This window comes from Scyliorhinus canicula, chromosome 14, assembly GCF_902713615.1.
Source record: "Scyliorhinus canicula chromosome 14, sScyCan1.1, whole genome shotgun sequence".
Classification (NCBI taxonomy): Eukaryota; Metazoa; Chordata; class Chondrichthyes; order Carcharhiniformes; family Scyliorhinidae; genus Scyliorhinus; species Scyliorhinus canicula.
The window spans coordinates 82,648,182-82,668,847 of record NC_052159.1 but is presented as its reverse complement, the minus strand read 5'-3'; the positions used below and the strand labels follow the sequence as shown (position 1 = coordinate 82,668,847).

General features: G+C 47.2%; 1 protein-coding gene across 6 annotated transcripts in view; it reads left to right on the top strand.

Moving 5' to 3' along the window:
- dlg2 (discs, large homolog 2 (Drosophila)) overlaps positions 1-20,666 on the top strand; it is a 1,378,721-nt gene that overhangs the window by 1,036,725 nt on the left and 321,330 nt on the right. The gene's annotated exons all lie outside the window — the stretch shown is intronic.

Here is a 20,666-nt window from a genome sequence, read left to right as displayed (position 1 = left end):
CCTGAAACCCCAACCAAAGTGGCAATTTACCGTAACCAATCCACCTAACCTGCACATCTTTGAACCGTGGGAGGAAACTGGAGCACCCGGAGAAAACCCACACAAACACAGGGAGAATGTGCAAACTCCACACAGTCGCCCGAGGTCGGAATCAAACTCAGGTCCCTGGTGCTGTGCGACAGCAGTGCTGACCACTGTGCCACCTTGCCGGCCCAGAAAGTACAGTTACTGAAAGTATGTTTCAATGGATGAAATATCGTATATGAGTCAGTGGGAGGAATGAAAAATGTGCGAGGAAGACACTTGTCTAAAACCAGTTGTTCTTTATTATCACAACACAGCCAAAATGTACTAAAATATTATGTTAATAGCAAAATTTTCGGCTCAATCAAAACCTCCTTAATAGTACCTGAAATACCGAACCGGGATCAATCTGCTTTGGGCCAGTTCAGATTTGATCTGCATAGGGAACCTGAAACTTGACTTGGTTTGGATTGTTTGGGCACAACTGATGATTTGTGGTTTATTTATTTTTCTTCTCAATTCATCATTTTCTGGATTTCTATTTCTTGTCCTGTTTTACTTTCATTATTGCAAAGCAATGTTTTGCATCTCTGGCTCTGGCAATTAAAAAAAATGACTGTCAAATTGATCATTTTGTTTTATTTCTCATGGTATTTTATACAATTTGTCTATGGCCATGGAAATAAATCAGCGCTGCAGTTGGATTGTGTGTTTCCATTAACACCAAGCAAGGGGATAATGGTCTAAGCCATCGGTTGTTCTCATGATTAAGTCAGATGATTCCTTCCAATCAATCTTATTTAAAATAGTAAACCATTTCGCCCACCAGAAATAGAAACTAGAGCAATCAGATTATGAGTGCGGTCAATTGATTTGAACCCCCTTCCTTTAATGCCCAAAATGAGTTGTTAAATCTATCAAATTTCTCATTGTATAATGAAATGAAAGTTGAAATGAAAGTCGACATAGTCCCCGAGGACCATAGGTTGCTCTCCCCTTTTGAAAAAGAGCTGACACATGGTGATTTAACCAGAGGGTCACCACACTTCAGGCGAGAGGCAAGGTTGAGAAGGTTGAATAACATGAATAAGAATCATTGTATAATAGGCGATGCTCTAATGGCAAGAATGTAGACATGTTGCGCAGACCACAGAAAATTTATAGGGATGTTGCTGAAAGTGAAACAAGATAACTTTGATTAAAAATGTCTTTGGGCAGAAAATGGGATAAATGACATACATACACAAAACATGGCTTCCAAGGTGATGTGAATCGCAGGCCAGCTAGAGCTTTGTAAACCATCTGAGTGGATATACCTTGCTTAAGTAGGATCAATAAAGTCCATTACTAGAGTCTATGAGGAAACCAGCTGATAACTCTGGGACAGGATTCTCCATTTAGGAGACTATGGGCTCGGGGGAGGGCCTTCAAGTGACGTCCTGAAGCCGCCTCAGCGTTGTGCGGTTTACTCGCCGATGATGCTGTTTTGGAGGGGGCGGAGCATCCGAAAACAGGCGCTGCCCCCGATTTCGGCATCAAAAGGGAATCTCCGCCCGATCACCGAATATGATTTTGCCGTCGCGCAACAGAGAATCCCTTCCTATGTTCTCCCGCCAGAGTAGAATTGCTCCAGGTCTGCGCTGGCACGAGGAGCAGCAGCCAGGAGTGATTATTCTCTCTTATGCAAACTTATGCATGGCAGGTAGCTCACGGGATACTGTTCTGGGATTCTTTTGAGTGGGCGGCTCGTTATCAAGGTCCAGCAACTGACCCCATTCCACCCCCCCCACCCCCCACAGTGCAAATCCTGCCCCCCTTCCTCGTAGACAAATAGGGGCAAACTCCAACCCCTCCCCCACCACCATCACAGGAATTGCTGGGCCACCCCCCCACATGGCACTGCAAGCATGAGGGTGACCCGACCCCGCCACCATCCCTGACCAGACCCCATCAGAGACATCTCCCATCAGACTGCCATATGAGAGATTCCCCCATATCAGAGATCCCACAATGTTTATAAACATCTAGGAGCTAAGTCCTTTCACTTCCTCTTTTTCTCATCAGAAAACACTTAACTGCTTTGGATGTGGTGATGACCTGTCAATCATAGCCAGATGTTTGTAACCATTGTGGTTCGGTTCACGGCAGAGTATTTGAGATGCAATCAAGTGTGAGGGGAGGTGAAAATAAACAATCCAGACACCTAACTGTCTGGTAGCTAATACCCTGTCAATACCAGCCTATTTGGCTTTTTTCTTTGAAAGTGAATAGAATCCTCCCAGATCAAAAGATCAGAGGGGGTTTCAAGCCTCGTGATGTGTTTTGGCTTTCAACAAAATAACAGCTGCTGCTTTCTACACCTCTCTCAGGCCGCAGGTGAAAGGGATTAGCAAGTGAAAAAGCAGTGAGTTTTCACTGTTTCTGCCTGGACCACTCTTTAGCTTCCAGGCAGGGTAACTGTTGGGGTTTGGGGGGGGGGGGGGGGGGGGGGTTTGGTCTCTGATGGGGGTGTCACTTATGGGACTCTCTGTTATGGAGGTCTCTGATATGGTAAGTTTCTATTAGGAGGTGTCTGATATCGGGAGTATCTGATATGGGCGAGTCTCTCTGTTATATAGGGTCTCCACTGAGGGATCTTGGATATAGGAGAGTCACTGATATGGGGGGGTCTTTGATATGAGGGACTTATGGGGGATCCAATGGGGGCCTAATGGGGGACCTGGTGGGTAGACTAGGTAGGATTTGCATTGTGGGGGAAAGGGGCCCCTCCAACGAACTTTGGGGGCACCAACATTACACACGTACCCTCTTGACCCAATGCAAGGGGCAATGCGTCAGGGCCACGCTTAAAAATACTTGCACCAATCCACGGCCACATGGCTTTTGGCCAAGAGGGCCAGAGAATCATAGAAGTATGGAGAATTGGGCGGCCAGCCTGTTACTCAGATGCAAACGAGTTCAAATCATCTTTGCCGGAGCGGGGCATTTAGCTTGTTGCTGCCACTGGCAGGGGCCTGGAGTATCAGGCGCCAATCCCATTTTTTGCCTGACATACAATCCTCTGTTCGGGAACTCTGCTACCGGCAGGGAATCCACCCCCTGATTAGTTTTGTAGAACTTTAAAATACATAGCAATAAATATTTAAAATAAGAGCTCCATTGATGTCTGTGGCTATGCAAGAAAAGAATATTTCAGTCTCTGTCATTCCAGGCTTTGGTCTGTGTAATTGGTCTTTGAGAGGTGATTATAAATTGGTGGCTTATTTAACATTCCCCTCTTGTAATTTAATTTTCTATCAACATCACAAAAATAAGGATGAACAAGAAGATGAAGGGATTGAAGCACAATTCTGAGAATGTTAAGTTGCTGGGGACCGATTTAGGTCAGCATGGACTATGGTGATTGGGAGAAGGTCCAGTCCCAGGTTAGGATATTAGCAACAGATCTGAAGTTGACTATGTTTGGGTGATAGAAGGTTTGGCCAAGAGAGCATTGGAGCCAATGGTGCAAATCTACCGATCATCATCAGAACTACTGCATTTCTGGTCAGACAGACAACTGCCAAATACATGGTAAAAGTATTTTTTTTAAAGGAAAACGTCTGATGCAGCATCCAGAAGAACTTCCATCAGCAGAGGAATCCATAGAAAGACCTGTGAGGAGGATTAGTGCCAAGAACATGCAGCAGGATAGCACAGTGGTTAGCACAGTTGCTTCACAGCACCAGGGTTCCAAGTCCGATTCCCAGCTTGGGGCAATGTCTTTGCAGAGTCTGCACGTTATCCCTGTGTCTGCGTGGGTTTCTGCCGCATGCTCCGGTTTTCTCCCACAGTCCAAAGATGTGCAGGTTAGGTGGATTGGCCATGTTAAATTGCCTTTCATGTCCAAAAAGGTTAGGTGGGGTTACTGGGTTACAGGGTAGGGTGGAGGTGTGGGCTTAAATTCTTTCCAAGGACTGGCCCAGGCTCGATGGGCCGAATGGCCTCCTTCTGCACTATAAATTCTATGATTCTACGAACACTCTCCCTTTTCATGGCACTAGCAGTCATATTCTGGGAAGTATTAAAGGGCCAATCTTTCAATGAATAAATGTGGGTTAGTGAAGACATAAGTGAATGGGTGAGTGAATGAATTGGTAGGTGAGTGAGTGGGTGAAGGGGATAGCTTGGTGAAGAGGGTAGGTGGGCTGGTGTGCAGGTGGATGAGATAGATAGTAGATGGGTAATGTGGGTGGTTTGGTAGTTTGGTGATCAGGGAAAATGGGGAGATGGGGGGGGGGGGGGTTAGTGGGGTCTGATGGGGGGCTAGTTGTGTTGTGTCAGGAGTGGTAGTCGGACCTGGTCAGTGGGGCAGGTGTGTTTAGCTTGGTGAATAGGGTATAGTCCGATGGTTGGGGGGAGGTGTAATTGTGTCAGGTTGGAGGGAGTAGTCGTATTGATGTGCAAGTTAGTCTAGTGGTCAGGTGTAGTAGGGTGTTTTAGGGGGTAGTTCTGTAGCCAGGTATTTGGGGGGAGTTAGTTGTGTGGCCGAGGGACAGTGAGGTCGTCATTTAAAAAAAAGATTTGTTCACGGGATGTTGGCATCGCTGGTTAGGTCAGCATTTATTGCCCAGTCCCTAGTTGCCCTTCAGAAGGTAGTGGTGAGTTGTCTTCTTGAACCACCGCCTTGAGGTATAGGCACATCCATTGTGCAGTTAGACAGGGTGTTCCAAGATGTTGCCCAGTGACAGTGAAGGAACGACGATATATTTCCAAGTCAGGGTAGTGAGTGACTTGGAGGGGATGTTCGGGTCTGCTGAGGGGTTGGTGCTGCTGGGTTTGGTCAGGAATGGTAGTCAGGCCTGGTCGGTGGGTGCGGATGCGTTTAGTCTAGTTGTGGGGAGCAGTTAGATGGGTGGTTGGAAGGGATGTTGAATCAGGTTGTTGGGAATAGTCATATTGAAGGGGAAATTAGTCGGGTGGTTGGTAGGTACTTGGGTGGTTAGAGGGCAAATCACGTGTTTGGGGGGTGATTTGGGTTATCATAGAATCATAGAATTTACAGTGCAGAAGGAGGCCATTCAGCCCATCGAGTCTGCACCGGCTCTTGGAAAGAGCACCCTACCCAAGATTACCACCTCCACCCTATCCCCATAACCCAGTAACCCCACCCAACACTAATGGCAATTTTGGACACTAATGGCAATTTTGGACACTTAAGGGCAATTTATCATGGCCAATCCACCTAACCCGCACATCTTTTGACTGTGGGAGGAAACCGGAGCACCCGGAGGAAACCCACGCACGCACGGGGAGGATGTGCAGACTCCGCACAGACAGTGACCCAAGCCGGAATCGAACCTGGGACCCTGGAGCTGTGAAGCCATTGTGCTATCCACAATGCTACCGTGCTGTCAAGGGAGTAGTCGGGTCATGCGGAGAGGTAATCGGGTTGGGTCAGGAGGATGGTTTGGGAGCCAGTCGGGTCAGGTCGAGGTGAGCATTGAGTCGATGGCTTTGTTATTCATGTGGTCAGGTGGGGTAGCCGGGTGGTTGGATGGGTAATCAAGTGGTTGGAGTGTTTGGAGGTGATGGTCAGGTGGTTGTGGTGGGATAATCAGGTGGTTAGGATGGGATGATTGGGAGGGTTCACGTCAATTATGGAGTCACCCAAGTGTTAGACCAGGTTTTAAACTATCACATTTCCTGGATAACTATCAAAGTAGGTTATGTGGATCTGTCCGAAGTCTTCAACTCCAGCTCAGAATTTGAAGACATTTTCTCAGGATCCCAGGCAGAGGGCAAATACCCATTGAAAGTCTGCTGGACATTTCCCATGTTGGTCCACTCGGCAGGAGTTCTGAAGGGTCCTGAAGCATATCTTCCACTGCACGTCTGTGCTCAGATGATCCGGAGACAGGAGGATTTGGGCCATTGTGTCTGGAGGAGTTTAGAGTACTGAACAGCGTTGGGCAATAAATGAGCTGATGCAGGTGTAAAAGTGGGTAATGTTACTGAGCTGAAAACAGATATCTCTTTGTAATGGAAAGCATATTGAGTTAGAAGCAGAGCTGAGGATCAAATAGGACACCAAAAGTGCAAACAATCTGAGTCAACCAGAAACAAGGAAGTGGTGATTAAAATTAGTTGCTAGGGTACAGAGTACGTGGTAAGGACTCAAGTGATGCCTTTCGTCATCCTAATATTTAACTGGAGGGAATTGTAGCTCCTTCATGGCAGAATATCTGACAAATATATACACCTCTCGCTGCCTCAGGAAGGCAGACAGCATTATCAGAGACCCCTCCCACCCAGGCTTTGCCTTCTTCCAGACCCTTCCATCAGGCAGAAGGTACAAAAGTCTGAAGACTCGCACATCCAGATATAGGAACAGATTCTTCCCCACAGCTACAAGATTCCTCAATGACTCCCCCTCGGACTGATCTATTCCCTGTAAGAACACTATTCACGACGCCCTATGCTGCTCTTGCTCATGTATTTGCTTTGTTTGCTTTGTTTGGCCCCTTGTTCCACACTGTAATCAATCACTATTTGTCGATGTACGATTTGTCAATGTTCCCTGTTGATTATTCTTGTCTACTATGTACATACTGTGTACGTTCCACGGCCGCAGAAAAATACTTTTCACTGTACTTTGGTACATGTGACAATAAATCAAATTAAATCAAATCAATCAAATAGAAGAGGTGATGGAGAGGGAAAGCTGAGTGTAATTACCCTGCACGTGGAATAACCCCATTTCTAAGAAATATATTGCCAGGCAGGAAAGGTAACAAGGCAAGGATGAGAAAATACTTTTACTTACCTGGCTATAACCAAAATAGAATCACTGCTCAGACTTTTAAATGGGTAATGAGTCGGGTTAGGATTGGAGGCAGACAGTTGTGGAATTTGGCGTTACTGACATCCGTGCTGATTTGCAGCCATGATCCGACCTCATGAATTAGGGTGGCTTGGGGGCAGGCAGCCAACTCAGGCCAATTAATGTCAAATAAAGGGCCTATTGCAGCTCTATTTCCTCACTGACTGGAATTTTTAGTCAGCTGGTGAGGTTTACAAGCAGATCATTGTATATTGATTGAGACTAGTCCAGACCAACCTGATAGGCTCAGGGCAAGCTGGAGGAGTAGGCATGAAAGATTAAGCAAGGGAGCCCCACCCCTAGACCCACCGGGCCGCAGCTGCTGCTGCTGGCCATCCGCTGGAAGGGTTGCTCCCCTAGGATTATGGCCAGGCAGCTGTAACTTTTTAAAAAGTAAAAATCAGCTTTGCTTCACTTCTCCTTTGCAGCCACCATGCTCAGACTGTTGTTGCGCAGCACTCATCCAGGCAAATAGAGAATGCTCCATCACACTCCTGATCTGTGCTTTGGGGAGTCAGCAGGTGAGTTTCTCGGAGCAGAATTCCAAGCCTCTGACTTGCTGTTGTAGCCACACTTTATATGGATAGTCCAGTTAAGTATCATCTAGTCAATGGTAACCCCAGGGTGTTGCTAGTGTGGTTTCAGTGAAAGAGCTAACGTTTCGAGTCCAATAACTCTTTGTCAAAGCTAACAGTCAGAGAATGTGGGGAATATTTATACTGTGGAGTGAGAATGAAAGAGGAGTCAGAGCCACAGAAACCCAGGGAAACCGGATGCTAATGGCCACAGAAACCAAGGGAAAAGAATGCTAATGGCAGTCCCCAGAGAGGACAAAAGGTGTGAGAGACCAAACAGCAGAGAAACTAACATCAGAGGCTAAACTGTGACAAATGGAGAAGTGGGTGGAGGGGAAGGGGGAAGCAAAGGGGAAAAAGGATAAGGAAAGGTAGATAAGATGGGGGGGGCTAAATATATTAAGAAAAACAAGAAAGAAAGAAATAGTAAGAGACAACTGAAATGAAATGGGATGAAAACAAATGGGGCTAGGTGGGGTAGAGCTAATCATCTGAAGTTGAGTTTATGTTGAGACCGAAAGGCTGTGGCGTGTCTAACCGGAAGATGAGATGTTGTTCCTCCAGTTTGCGTTGAGCTTTACTGGAACATTGCAGCAGGCCAAGAACAGACATGTGGGCATGGGAGCAGGGTCTTTTGGAAAATGGCAAGCAACGGGAAGGTCAGTGTCCTGATTGCGCACAGACCGAAAAGCGATCAAAGTGATCACGCAGTCTGCGTTTGGTCTCTCCGATGTAGAGGAGATCGTATTGGGAGCAGCAAATACAATTGGAAGAGATGCAAGTGAAACGCCGCTTAACCTGGAATGAGTGTTTTGGGCCTGGGATGTTAAGCATGGAAGAGGTAAAGGGGCAGGTGTTACACCTTCTGCGATTGCATGGGAAGATGCCATGGGTGATGGGAGAGGCACTGGGTATGATGGAGGAGTGGACTAGATTGTCTCGGAGGGAACGGTCTCTGCGGAATGCTGACAGAGGGAGTGAAGGGAAGATATGTTTGGCGGTGGCATCACTGTGAAGTTGGCGAAAGTGGCGGAGGATTATGCTTTGCATACGGAGGCTGGTGGGATGAAATATGAGGACGAGGGGGCCTCTATACTTGTTCTGAGAGGGAGGGAAGGGGGCGAGGGTAGTGGCGCGGGAGATGGACCGCACACTGTTGAGGACCCTGTCAACAATTGTAGGTGGGAAATCACGGTTGACAAAGAAGGAACACATTTTCGAAGCACCATTTTTGAAAGTGGCATCATCGGAACAAATGCGACGGAGGGGAAGGGGTTGAGAGTAAGGGATGGAGTCCTTACAGGGTGTAGTGCATGAAGAGCTGTAGTCCAGATAGCTGTGGGAGTCAGTGGGCTTGTAGTGGATATTAGTAGATAGTCTATTGCTGGAAATGGAGACAGAAAGATCGAGGAAGGGGAGGGAAGTGTCTGACATGGACCAGGTGAAAGTGATGGAGGGGTTGAACCTGGAAGCGAAGTTGATTAATTTTTCCAGGTCCGGACGAGAGCATGAAGCACACCAAAATAGTCATCAATGTATCCGTAAAGGAATTGTGGGAGGGGACCAGGGTAGGCCTGGAGCAAGGAATGTTCCACATACCCCATAAAAAGACAAGCGTGGCTAGGACCCATGCGGGTACCCATTGCTACACCTTTGATTTGGAGAAAATGAGATGAGTTAAAGGAGAAGTTGTTGAGAGATAGAATGAGTTCAGCCAGCTGGAGGAGAGTGATGGTGGATGGGACTTGTCCGGGCCTTTTTTCGAGAAAGAAGTGAAGAGCTCTCAGGCCATCCTGGTGTGGGACGGAGATGTAAAGAGATTGCACATCCATGGTGAATAGAATGTGGTTAGGGCCCGTGAACTGGAAGCTGTCAATATGACATCAGAGGAATCCTGGATGTAGGTGGGGAGGAAATGGACCAGAGGAGTGAGGATGGAGTCAAGAAAGGAGGAAATAAGTTTGGTGGGGCAGGAGCATGCTGACACAATGGGTCTACCAGGACAGTCCGTTTGTGGATTTTGGGAAGTTGATAAAAGCGGGCTCTCCGGGGTTGGGAGACAATGAGGTTGGAAGCTGTGGGGGGAAGGCATGCAGAGGAAAAGAGGTCACTAACGGTGTTGGAGATAATAGCTTGATGTTCAGTGGTCTGGTCATGGTCCAGGGGGAGGTAAGAGGAAGTACCTGAGAGTTGGCGCTCAGCCTCTGCGAGGTAGAGGTCAGTGCGCCAGATGACAACAGCACTCCCTTTGTCGGCATGTTTGATGACAAAGTCGGGGTTAGACCTGACGGAGTGAAGAGCAGAAAGTTCGGAAGGAGAGAGGTTGGAATGGGTGAGGGGGCCAATGTCCCATTGACAGTTCTCAATTAAAAGATCAAGGGCAGATAATTGTCCCGGAGGTGGGGGGGGGGGGGGGGGGGGGGGGGGGGTCCACTTGGAGGCAGAATGTTGGAGGCACATGAAAGGATCACTGGAACGGGGGGAGGATTCTTGCACGAAGATGACGAAAGAAGAGTTCAGCATCATGTTGAGCCTGGAATTCATTGAAGTGGGGACGTAAGGGTACAAAGCTGAGTCCTTTGCTGAGAACAGCAGGCTCATCCTCCGAGATGGGAAGGTCAGAGGGTATGGTGAACACGCAGCAAGGGCTGGGGTTGGGAGAAATGGGCTATGAGGGATTGGGACTGGTGGAGGGTCGAGGATGGGCAATGGTGTTGATACTGGGAGAAATGGGGTACGAGGGATTGGGACTGGTGGAGGGTCGAGAATGGGCAATGGTTTGATACTGGGAGAAATAGGGTTTGAGGGATTGGGACTGGTGGAGGGTCTGGGATGGGCTGTGGTGTTGATGAGTTGTTGAAGCTTGCGTTCCTTAACATCTGTAAGAAACAGGAAAAGATTCTTGTTAAGGCATCGAATGATGCGAAGGATGAAATGAAACTGAGGACAGGGACAGCTTTGAGAGAGAGTAAGACAGTGCTTCTGGAGAGAGATGTTGAGTGTCTTCATGTGGCGGCGCATGGCACTGAGTGTGGCTTTCAGGATGCGGTGAGAGCAGCAATTGGAAGAATGTTGTGTATCCTGGAGGTACCTGTAAACCTGGAGGTTACATGCAGGGTGGAATTTAAGTTGAAATCCCCGTGGGATAAGTTGGAGACGAAGACAGTCCCTGAGAAAGGAAATATTGCAGTGGAAGTCAGTCTTAGTAAACACCTTGTTCAACACTAAGAGAGAAATGGAAAGCAGTGAAGGTGGATAGTGGGTGAGGGACATACGAAAATCTTGTCGGAGAGAAGAGCAGTACTTCTTCAGGGTAGGCATTCCTGGAAGAGAAGTGGCAGTGAGTTAAGCACTGGATAAAAGCAAATTACTGCAGATGCAGTGGCTATTAGCACCCCGTTTCACTTGGCTTAGCCCCACGCCAACTGGCGCCGAAGGGCCTCCGCCGGCCGGCGCGAGTTGGCGCATGCACGGGAGTGCCAGCGTGTGCTGGCGTCATCCCAGCGCATGCACAGGGGGGTTCTTCTCCGCACCGGCCATGACGGAGGTTGACAGCGGCTGGTGCGGAGGGGAAGAGTGGCCCATGGCACAGGCTCGCCTGCGGATCGGTGGGCCCTGATCGTGGGCCAGACCACCGTGGGGGCACCCCCGAGGCCAGGTCTTCCTGCGCCCCTCTGAGGACTCTGCAGACCACCCGTGGAGCCAGGACCCGCCGGTAAGGATCTGTTGTGATTCACGCCGGCGGGTCTCGCCGAAAATGGACAGCCACTTGGCCCATCGCGGGCCGGAGATAGCCGGGGGGGGGCCGCTGCCAGCAGCCGCCGACAGGTGCGCCGCGATTCCCGCTCCCGCCAAATCCCCGGCGCCGGAAAATCCGGCAGCCGGCGGGGGCGGGATTCACACCGCCCCCCCAGCGATTCTCCAGGGGGGGGTCAGAGAATCCGCTCCATATATCTAACTGCTTCTTGAAAACAAACGAGTTTGGATTCTCCGCTGATGGGATTCTCCATTGCGCCACCAACACACACGACAGCATGGGGATGTCCATAATGGGAGAAACCCCATTGGCCGGCTGGTGGGACCGAAAATCCTGCTGCCGACGGTGACGTGCCACACCAGAAAACTGGTGCGGCGGACGGAGAATCCCACCAGCCTCAACTACTTCCTGTGGTAAGGAATTCCACAGGCCGATCACTCTGGGTGAAGATATTTCTCCTCACCTCTGTCCTAAATGATATACCCCGTATCTTCAGACTGTGACCCCTGGTTCTGGATAACCCCACCATCAGAAACATCCTTCTTGCATCGAGAGATCCCCTACATTCTCCTAAACTCCAGCAACTTAAGGGTTTTCAGGATGGTCAGCACAGATGCTGGCCTTGCCATTTGCGCCCATATACCATGCAAGATTCAGAAAAATGGTGAGGTGATCTTCGCGAACAAAAGGTTCACTTACCTTGGTGACGAAGAGTAAATCATCAATCCGTTTCCTGCACAGCAGGGTGGCCCTCCTCTGTTATACTCTGGCACTGTGCACCATGGTGGCCTGCTCCCAGGCTGGTGTGGGAAAGAGGACATCCCACAAGTCCTTCATGGTCCAGAGGAGAGTCTGCAGCAAGGCATTGCTGAAGTGTGAGGTCAGTGCTTGGTGCCTGCTCCAGGCCATCTCAGTGCTTTGAAGTTCTGGCATACTGATTCACTGGCTATCCGGGTGCCTTTTAAATATGGTACCCGGACATAACGTGGGGGTGCTTGACTTCCTACCTACCTCGCCAGAAGGTGCATCATGAACCATAAGCATGCATCATTAAATTGTCAGGGAGTTGTGTGTAATGGTCTGCCCGCTCTTTGGCAGGGATCATTCCAGGTTCCCGCTCCCATTAGGAAACTTACGGCAGGATGGGCAAATTATGGCCCAAATTTCGAGCTCTCATTTTAAGTTGATACCCTCCAGTGCAAGAACCTCTGCCAGTAGAGTTTCTCCGTATCTAACCTGTCAAGTCTTTTCAAAATCCTAAAAACCTCAGTCAAATCACCCCTTAATCTTACATCTTCCAGGGAATACAAACATTGGCCGGGATCTTCCACCTCTGCTGGGCTGGAGAATCCAACTTGACTCCCCAAATGTTTTTTATGCCAGCGATTTCCCCCCTCCCCTGCCATTGATGTGATAGGATTCCTGCCGTGAAAGGTCGTGAACCCTATTACTATGTATTTAAATATCATTAGCTTTCTTGCCCACTGTATCGTCCCCCCCACATTAGAATTTCCCCTGTCAGTGTCAGGAGAATGCATAGGTAAGTACAGTCAAGGGGAGGGGAGGGGGGGGGGGGGGGGACTCATGTGCCTGAGCACTGCCCACTGGTAATGGTGCCAGGGGGCACTGCCAGGGAGGAGGGTGTCCGTTGGGGAGGTTTCCCAGTCCGTTGGGGGAGGGGTGTGGTTTTCTGGGGTGGAGATCTGTGTGTGTGGGGGGCGGTTTGACCCGTGTTCATGGGGGGGGATTCCTGGGGTGCTAGGTCTCTATGTCTATTGTGGGGGGTCCTTTTAAAAAATCTTTTAGCTTTGGGCGCAATTTAAAAATACCACTACAATCTCCTGAAAGTAGGGCAGCCTCATTCAGAGTCCACCAATGTGACAACGTGGGATCCCCCTCCAGAATATCTTTGTTGAACATAGAACATAGAACATAGAACGATACAGCGCAGTACAGGCCCTTCGGCCCTCGATGTTGCACCGACATGGAAAAAAACTAAAGGCCATCTAACCTACACTATGCCCTTATCATCCATATGCTTATCCAATAAACTTTTAAATGCCCTCAATGTTGGCGAGTTCACTACTGTTGCAGGTAGGGCATTCCACGGCCTCACCACTCTTTGCGTAAAAAACCCACCTCTGACCTCTGTCCTATATCTATTACTTGAAGTGTCAGAAAATATGATGGGAAAAGCCAGCAGTGGAGCCAGTGGGCTACACACCACTTTTCCCGCTGAGTTGACACTTATTCAAAAAGTGATAAAATTCCACTCATTGTTTATGTAATCTGTCCTCATAATTTAACACTTGGATTTCTGATATCCTTCAGGTGAAATTGCACTGGACTCAATTTATCCTTTGTAAGGTGCAGTGCCCAGAACTTTACACAGTACTCCAGATGTGGTCTGACCTGGGCTTTGTACGGATAAGTGCCCAGTTAACTGCATTGCAATCCAGCTACCCCTGGTTGCCCAATCATTTAGTTTATCAATGTATCTTTGTAATTTTATTCTCTCATTTATATTTCTTACTTTGCCACCAATCTTTGTGTTATCATCAAACTTGGATATAAGCTCTCTATTATGTTATCTAAAGCATTGATACATAAAGTGAAAAATTAAGCTTCCAGTACAGATCTTTGTGGGACACCACTAGCCATTTTCTTCCAATTTGAGTACATACCTACCATCCCTACTCTGTCTTCTACCACCTAACCAGGTAAAATATTTGCCTTTAGTTCCGTGAATTTTGATTTTATCTCGCAGTCTCTTATGTGGAAGCTGAGAAAATTCCTTCTGAAAGTTCAAATGAACAATCTCTTGTCTACTACTTTAGGTGCTTTCTCAAAGACTTCAATTAGGTGCACTTGACTAGGCCTACCATTTATAAATCCATGTTGGCTCTCTCTAATCGGCTCAGATTTCTCCTAACGCTCAGTCACTCTGTCCTGAAATATAGATTCCAATAACTTCCCCACAACAGATGGTCTATAACTTCCTAGTTTCTCACCTTCACCTTTCCTAAATGATAAAGGATGCATAGGCAGCATGGAGAATGTAGTGGGTCATGGGAGATATGAGGGGGCATGGGAGGTACAAGGGGAAATGGAGGGGGCATGAGGAATGTGAGGAGAATGGAGAGGGAATGGAGGAATGGAGAAGATATGGGGTGTGAGGGTTAGAGGACTTAACAAACATGAATGCAACTGGGCCCATCAAACACAACGGAGGCAATCCCATTAAAGAAACCTTTACTCCTGCCAATAAACACGCATGCATTGAAAAACCATTTCAACAAAAGATCAATGTATTACAACATAATAAAATTGTCAATCAAAAAATGTCAGCAGCCCCCTTCATAACTGTGTAAAGGGCATTCCACAGCATTAGTCATTCTTGTAGCTCAGCTAACCACAATGAGCCCATCTGGCAACTGTATCGACTGAAGCAGGTTTAACAGATGGCTAGACATCCCTGCATTTTTGCTCAATACATCTATTTATGCAGCCCATGAACTCATCACCTCCAATGATCTGTGCTCATGAAGTCCTAGGTCCTTCTACCCTGCACACTTGCCAGTAAGTTTACATTATCTCTCCCTATCCTTTGTGCCAAAATGCATCACCTCACAATTTTAATATTAAATTCCTTCTGCCACCCTTCTGTCCATTCTGTGAGCCTACCCATATCCTGTTTCAGTCAATTGGCATCATCCTTATTATGTGCCACACTTCTACGTTTGGTATCATTGACAAGTTTTAAAATTTTACTCTGTATTCCAATTATTTTTCCATGCAAGCTATCATCAACTCATCTATTCTTTTTGCTACAATTTTGTTAATGAACCTTTCATGTGGCAGTTTGTCAAACACGCTCTTAAAATTCATACAGACAACATTCCCTTCATTCAAAAAGGTTAATTAGATTTGTCAAACACAATGGATGCGATTCAACCATAAGAAAACAGAGTCAGGATTTGGGTGCTGAGCACAGTTCCCAGGTGCCAGGGTACCACCCTGCCCAGAGCCCGACCACACAGGAGTCTCTAATGGCCTGGGAGACCCCCAAGGTGCTGTTATGCCTGATCCATTTGTGGAAATCAGTGCTAAACGGTGCCTTGGCGAGGTCTCCCTGGCACAGCTGTTATGTCCCGGGTGCTGGGAAAATCCGGTGCAGACATATTTAACTGAGCTGCAGGGCGAGATCCAGATCTCGAAACCTGCGAGGTTCAGTTGAATCTCGAGAGATGTCTCGAATATGACGAATCTCTCGGGAAGTCTCTCACAAGATTCAATGGCCTCAGTGCGTCACCAAGTTATGCTCCCAATATGTTTTTACAAATCTGTCCTGGCTCACCTTAATTAACTCAAACCTCTCCAAGTGTCTGTTCATTTTTTCCTGATTATTGTTTCTAAAACCTTACTCACCAATGATATTAAACTTACTAATCTGTCATTCCTAGGAATGTCTTTGGTGGTCATTAATTAGCTCCTTAAGGGCCTCAAAAGATCCTAGTGCAGATGGCCTGCTCAATGCCTCTCTCACTCCATTGGATTCCAAACAGATTGGGGATTTTTCGAGCTCCCTGTCTTCAAATCACCAGTGAGAGAGCGTAAAATCCAGCCCGTAGCATTTAGCCTGGTTGTTACTTGGAAATCTCACCGGGTATGTATGGTACACCATCATTTTTTTGTTTAATTCTATTCTTAATGTTCTTTATCATCCAAGGAGCCTTGGCTTTTATTCCCCTACTTGTAACTCTTCTTGGAATATACCGAGCCTGTATCTGAAATATCTCTTCCATAATGATCACCCATTGTTGCAGTTTTTCCAAACTTTGGTTAAATTTTATGCTGAATGGATCCCCTTTCATTATTGAACTTACCTCTTTCCAATGTTTAAATCCTACTTTAGGGCACGTTCTACGTTGTGACAAAATCCCTCTTCTGGGATCTACACGGCTCACTATGACTCGTGAGATCTAACGTGATCTCGCGAGATGTCACAATCTGAATCCCATCCACTGTGGATGGGATAACTGTTTTGCAAATCTGCACATAAAGTGACACAGCTAGTACCACTCTGACATACGTTCCCCAATCTACCTGAGGAACTGGGATCTAACCTCTTTGCCTCAGAGACTATGGGCGAACGTCATTCAGTGTTGGTCCCCACAAACAGGGATCAGACGGAATGGCACTCATGGGGGTCTCCCAGGGGATCGGAGGCCCCAAGGTACTTGCCCTCTGGGCAGAATGGCATCATGGCACTGCTGGTGCCACCTAGGTGCCAACCTGGCACTGCCAAGTTGCCCATGGGACACCGCTAGGGTGTCCTGCGCATGTGCGGTGGGGTGTGGGAGGCCTTACGAACTCCCTTACAGGTTAATTGGGACTAATGGAGGTGTTGCATCAGGAGGTTGAGAGATCAGGCATCATTTAAAAATGGAATCCCTATCTCTTCCTACACTGAGGAGTTCTGGGGAGCGTGAGCTCCTCAGTTCAGGAAACAAACTAAGTTCCCCGCTGAGGCACCGAATTGAACCAGAGTCCCGATAGATAGTGTTGTGTTTCTTGGCGCTGCGAGTGCCGGGAAACACCCGGCTAAATGCGGTCCTCAGGGCACTCTGTTCTAATTTGGTTAGATCGCACCATAAGTGTGGCTAGATAGCGGTGGTGAACTCACCGACAAAGCCGGGGAGGAACACTCAGCCAATCCCATCTAAAATGACACTTGAAACCTTTCCATTAGATCACATCCTAGGTTATTCTTTGCTCTTCTCTATTGCTAATATAAATCTTATGATACGATGATCACTCTTACTCAAGTGTTCTGACCAGACATTTGATCCACCTCATGCACCTCATTCCCCAACACCAGGTAAAGCAATTTATCTCTCCTGTTTGGACCAAGAAATTCTCTGAATTCAAAATATTGCAGGCTGGCATTCTGCTACCCTGATGATAATGCTACCCTGATGACAATGTGTGTGCAGATCATGATGCCTTCATCGTGAGGGAAGTCAGGAAGTGGTGTGAAGCTCTGGGTTCTCTCATGTTGACTGTTGGGGTCAATGGGGTTGGCAATTTACTTGGAGCCCTGGCAAACACTGCAAACTCGGACATACAAGAGATGATCCCAACTGGAAGGAGCTGGTGGCAAAGAAGTTAAAGGTGACTTTGAGAGCCCCTGAAAAAATATTTGACGGGGTTCTCCGGATTCCCAGCCTCGTGTTTCTTGATGGTCCACCATTCGTTGGCGGCTGGATTCTCTGTTCCCACCGCTTGCCAATGGGATTCCCCATTAAAGCGACTCCACACCGCCGGGAAACCCTCTGGCAGGGGTGTGCTTCCAGCAGGAAAAGAGAATTGCAAAACTGTAGAGTTCCGGCCCTGGCCTCTGATCAATTAGGCAGCATGACTTGTTGCAGTAGCCTGTAAAGGTCTCCAACAAACTGCTCAGAAAGTATAGCCTCTTTCTGCACTGCTCTTCAGGTAGATCCAAAAAAATGTATCTTGGTCTCTACACCCTCTGCCCTGGGTAGCTCCTATAAACTGTCTCCCTGATCTGCAGCCTGCTGATGTAGCGACCCCTACTCTTCTTGATCCAACGTTTCCTCAATCCAAATGAAATTGATTAGCAGATAAACCTTCCTAAACGGACATAAAGCAAAATATAAATCAAGAGGATGTGATCTGGTTTCTGGAAACTCTCCTGGTAATCCAACTAGCAAAATAGCACACTGATCCTATGATCTAATTACCTGCAGATAGATGTCCCTTTTCAATACTGCCTTGGTCGTTCTGAGAGATTTTACCAGCAGCTTGGTTGCTAGATGATTCTTTCATGGTTTCACGTTAAAATGGAATTGAGGTACTAATTGCATCATAGAATTCTGATTCACACACATTCACAACACCAGTATCTTCCACTGGCAACTGCCTCAGTTTATCGAAAAGAGAATGTGTTGTTGAGAGGGTGGTTGACAGAAGTGAAGCAGTAATTCTTTTGTACTAGTTGTAACCACCCACCCATTCTGTTTCTAATGGATCAACGGGTTTAAAATCACCCTTTATAATAATGCAGAGAGAAGAAATAATGTATAGTTGGAATCTATTTATGTGCATTTTATTTTTATTCAACATCTTTTATGTTGTAAGGTCTTCTTGTACATTGTAGCCTGATCAGCAGACATTCAGTTTTAGCTTAATTTTCAATTGATAAATTGAGGGTAGAATGGTCCCTGCTTTTCATAATTATTGCTCCTCAGTATTTTCTAACCCACTTGTGGAAGAGGGACGAGGAGCATTTGTCACCTTCCTCCCTCCTTTACACCCAGCTCTAGTACTGCAGTATGATGAAATCTGGTGTTGGTGTGAAAATAGCTGCCTAGCACTCAGATGCAAGTTGTATGAGATTGCATTTAAATTTATGGTTACGCCCAGCAGTGACATGAACAAATATTTCTCTTTAGTGTGAAATACTTCAAAATCAAATATTAAGGGCTGGATTCTCCGATAGCTGATGCCGAAATCACATTCAGTGATTGGCCGGAGAATCTGTTTTGACGGTGAAATCGGAGCGGTGTGTTTTTTGGATGCTCCGCCCCCTCCGAATTGGCATCATCGCTAAGTATGCCGCACACCGTTGGGACGGCCTCAGGACGTCACCTGAAGGCCCTCCCCTAAAGATGCTACACCCCTGATGTCCAGTGCCACCACAGTCGGGGAGAGGGGGGCATTCCGCTAGCCGGGGTGGCGGGGGCTGGGGGGACTGGGGTGGCAAGGGGTTTAAAGGGGTCACTATCTGACAAGCCCCTTGACATGTCCCCTTCAGGTGTCCACTTGGAACAGGCCACTTGGCAATGCCAGGTTGCAAGGGGACCATGCCATTGGCTCTCAACCTCCAGGCACCTCCACTTCTCCAAAATGGTCATCAAGACTGGTTATCACTTTTAAAAGCAGTGTAATTAGTGATTTGCGCTGGCGTGACATCACGCCGCCGGCCGGGGAATGGTGGAAGGGAGTAGATACATTGTGGATACACGCTATGGCATTAAGCCATTTAGTTATATTGCAATTTTTATTCAAATTTATGGAAACCTCGTCATCGGTGGGGTCAGGTAGATCTCAAACCGAGAGCTCGCCGGCGCAAATCCCATTTTGGCCCTCTTGCAAGATTTAGCGCCATAATGGGATTTACGCCTGCGATGAACAGGACCACTAGATCTCGTCCCAATCTATATTAAAAAAAAATATAGGGCCAATTTTGCTTTTAAATGCTGATGAAGTACTTGAATTATTCTGTCCTGAAAGTGAACAGTACTCATAAAACAAACGTGTTTCAAAATCCCCTTAATTATTATTTTCAGAAAGTGAAAAGTGTTTGCCAAAGAGGTAATGGGCTGGATTCTCCCGATTCCCAGCTGCGTGTTTCTCAGCAGCGCGCTGGCGTTGGGCGGTGTTCTCCCTTCATATAATCACGGAATTCCTACAGTGCAGGAGACCATCCTAACCATTGAGTCTGCACCAACCCTCCAAAAGAGAACCCTAGCCATGTCCACTCACCCCGTCCACCCTGCTCTACCCCCGTAACCTAAGCTGCAAATCCCTGGACACAGAGGTAATTTAGCATGGCCAACCCACCTAACCTGCACATTTCTGATTGTGAAGGAAACTGCAGCACCCGGAGGAAATCCACGCAGACACGGGGAGAAAGTGCAAACTCCACACAGGCAGTCATTCAACGTCGGTATTGAACCTGGGTTCCTGGAGCTGTGAGGCAGCAGTGCTAACCACTGTGCCTTGTGCTGTCCTGCTGTTTGTCAATGGGATTTCCCATTGAAGCCACCCCACACCACTGGGAAACCCATGAGTAGGGGTATGCTGCAAGTGGGGAATGAGAGTCTGAGTGGCTGGAGAATCCTGGCCAATGTTTAAGGAAATAAACTTGAAAGCTTTTCTTTGAATTAATAATGTGTTCAAGAAATCTTAAATAATTATTTGACAGAAAGAGTAAGATTATTCAAATGATGATGACTCTCTGGACCCTCACCCACTTAATTCAGAAACCCACCAGGGTATTTGATGGGCGCATCGCAGCTGAACCCAATTCTGCTCATATGCACACTTTCCTGCAGGGATGACTGGGTAATGGTAAAGATTGGAAACCCTAATTTATTTTTCCCTATGCCAGGACGGTATAATAAATTATAATACGTTTACTGCCATCCTGGATACTATAAGGAATTGGGAATACAGAGAGATACTTGAAGTTAAGAATCCCTTGTCAGTATGGTGCATTGCATGTTTGTGTTCTTAAGATTATTGCAAAACCCTCCTATTTTAACGCAGCATTCCTGTTACTTCGAATACACAGATACTGTAAAAAACACAGAATAGGTGAAGCATATGACGGCAATTATTTTTCTTCTTTTGGAAATGTAAC